We start from the raw sequence: 2944 nt of genomic DNA on the forward strand, positions 1-2944 counted from the left end.
ATATTTGCACAAGCTGAGGGTTGTTTAACACCAGAGAACTGGAGTTTTAACACTGGGGAGAAAACAGGACACTGTAGTAATCAAGTCTCGTCAGGATGAATGCATGACCAAAAGCCATACCTAAGAAAAACCAAAACCATAACATTTCTATTTTTCCAGGACTGTGAGGCAAGACATTTATTTAAATCCATTTTTTGAGTGCAGAAGAGCACTTGTTGTTGTGCTTGGTTGTTTGACTTAATCAGTGTGGAGATTTGATTGTCAACATGATAGCAGTAGAAATGACAGCTTAATTCACCACCAGCATGCAAACTGAGAACAACAACACCTTTGCACCTTTTGGTATGGCAAAGTTAACACCAAGGGAGGCCGTCTAAGTGGCATCCTGATAGAGCGCGTACCACATATTGATTCTGGCTCAGGCCCTTTGCTGCACATCATCTACCCTCTCTCCCCCCTGTCTGTCTCTCCTGTCATTGTTGAATAAAGCAGACATAACAAAAAAGTTAATCTTAAAAAAACTAAACTGAACTCAAAATGTCTTAATGCTGAGGCGCTGAGAGACGATGGTGTTGTGAGAAACAGTGTGAATTCTAACAAACAGGAAAGCCAGTGTATGTTGTGACTGACTGTGTTAGAGGAAAGGCTCAAACTGAGAGCGGGTCAGAATCTGAGGAAAGCAGTACATCATTTGCCACCTTTAAGAGTGCAGTTTCATCAGAGGTGGCAGTAACTAATTACATTTACTCATGTCACTGTAATTGAGTTGCTTTTTGTGTATTTGTGCTTTTTTGAGTATTTTTTTTTTCAGTCAGCAGCTTTACCTTTACTCAAGAACATTTTTGCCTGAGTTTTGTACTTCACTACATTTTAAATGACATCGATTACAGAGAACAAATGATCAATGACAGATTGTGGAACCTTTCACAATAAAAGCTCAGTCAGCAAAACTAGAATGTGCCTCTGCTTTGTTGGTACTACTTTTTGTCATTTCCACATTTCACAATAAAAGCTGAACAATGAAAACCTCCAGATGGTCAATGGAAGCGTGGGCTCAATGACTACGTTTACACGCACACCATATTCCGATTTGGGTCAATATTCTGGTTAAGGTAAAATTCTGAATAAGGTGTTTATATGCGCTGCAGCAACTGGAATATTCCGTTTACATGTTACTTGGCATATTCCCGTGTTTTGGCGTATTCCACTCTCTTATGTAATGCAACATTCAACCTGCGGGGGGCAGCAATTCGCTTATAGGCGTCTGGTCTGCCGGACATACAGAAGAAGAAGAAGAAGCTGACGCTATTTCAGTGTTTTCTGCATCGATATACTCCATGATATTTAAGTCTTTCATTAGCTGAAGGCAGACTGCCGTCTCCTCCTCCCTCCAAAAATGCTGGCTCTTGCTGCTTTTCGCCATGTCGTTCTCCCCGCTTGCAGTAACCATAGCAACAAAGACGCCCCAGGATTCATTGTGAATCAAGCGTGTGCAGTCGTGACTGAATATTCCGGTACGGGGCATTTTCCGATTAAAGTGTTTACATGGCACAATATTCTGGTTAGAACAAGCATATGACAGGGGGCTTATTCGGAATTTTCTCCAACTGGAATATGACCTTAATCGGGTTCGGTGCATGTTTACATGACGCGTGCGCAACTGAAATATTGCAGATATTCCGAATACAGGAATATGGTGTGCATGTAAACGTGCTCAAAGTGGACTCATCATATTATGTGCTTATTCCACATTTGTCAGTTGAGTCTACAGGGTTCTCACTTTTATCAACTTTTGTCAGTTTAGCGTAATGCCCCTTTAAAAGAATCTGGTTTGCAGCATGTTCTTTCCTCCTTTACTTTACTCCTTTACTTTTGTAACTGCATGGAAAAGATCACAGCTAACACAGTTACTGTTTGTAAAATGGAGCTCAGTCACTTTTACTGCCGGTACATTTTAAATGAGTGACTTTTGACTTTTACTGCAGTAGATTTTTACAGCAGTACTTCTACTTCTACTGAAGTCAGCAAAGTAACAGTACTCCCACTGGAGTAGCAGTTTGTAGTACTCTTCCCACAGCTGAGTTTCAGTGCCATGAAACAACCGAAAACCTGCCTGAAACAGTTTGAACCGCCTGTTACTGGAGAGATTCACTATGATTGGGTAACTAATTTTCCACCCCTTTTTTCACAGCTTTATCAAGAGTTTAATCGGTCCAGGAATTAGAACCGGCAACTCAAGCTTTATTAATAACCCCCCTTGACATGTACTTTAGAGCAAAGACAGATAAAGTATAACATCTCTCTCTGGACATATGCAATAGAGTATAAGTTCAAGTAGTGTGTATCACCTCTTTCTGTGGGAATATTCAGTGTATTGGGCATTTGGTATGAATGAGATATCAGTGACAGTTTGGCTATATTTTTGGAAAGCCCTTACTGAGCTCTATCTGATGATGAGAGACAACATTTGTAATCACATACAAGCACACACAAAACATTTAAGAATGTGATTTTCTCTTTGTTTTCAGACTTGACACAAACAATAAAACACAAAAATAATGCTGGGGAAATGCTTTATTGATAGAAATATGCATCAGGTTGACAAGCCAGTGCATACTCCAAACAGCTTCTATACATCCTGAGAACAGGTGACGCGACACACTGAAAAAAATCAAACCAGGTGACACATGACAAGGTGACAAGCACACATCAGCGTCTGCCACGTCTTCCCAAGAGGCTTCATACTTAGGGGCAAGAGCTACATCATTTGATTTCAATTTCAGTTATAATTTGGTCAAAGGTCCAATTAGGAATTGTTTAATTAAAGGGCAAAAAGTTACATAATATTCCTTGGAATGTCTTTCCAGGCACGTCTTACACTTAAAATCCTTTTCATAATTTAAAATTTCTGCCAATTAAACAAACTAGTTAATTTTTGATCCAT

The sequence above is a fragment of the Myripristis murdjan genome, chromosome 4 (assembly GCF_902150065.1).
Source record: "Myripristis murdjan chromosome 4, fMyrMur1.1, whole genome shotgun sequence".
Lineage (NCBI taxonomy): Eukaryota > Metazoa > Chordata > Actinopteri > Holocentriformes > Holocentridae > Myripristis > Myripristis murdjan.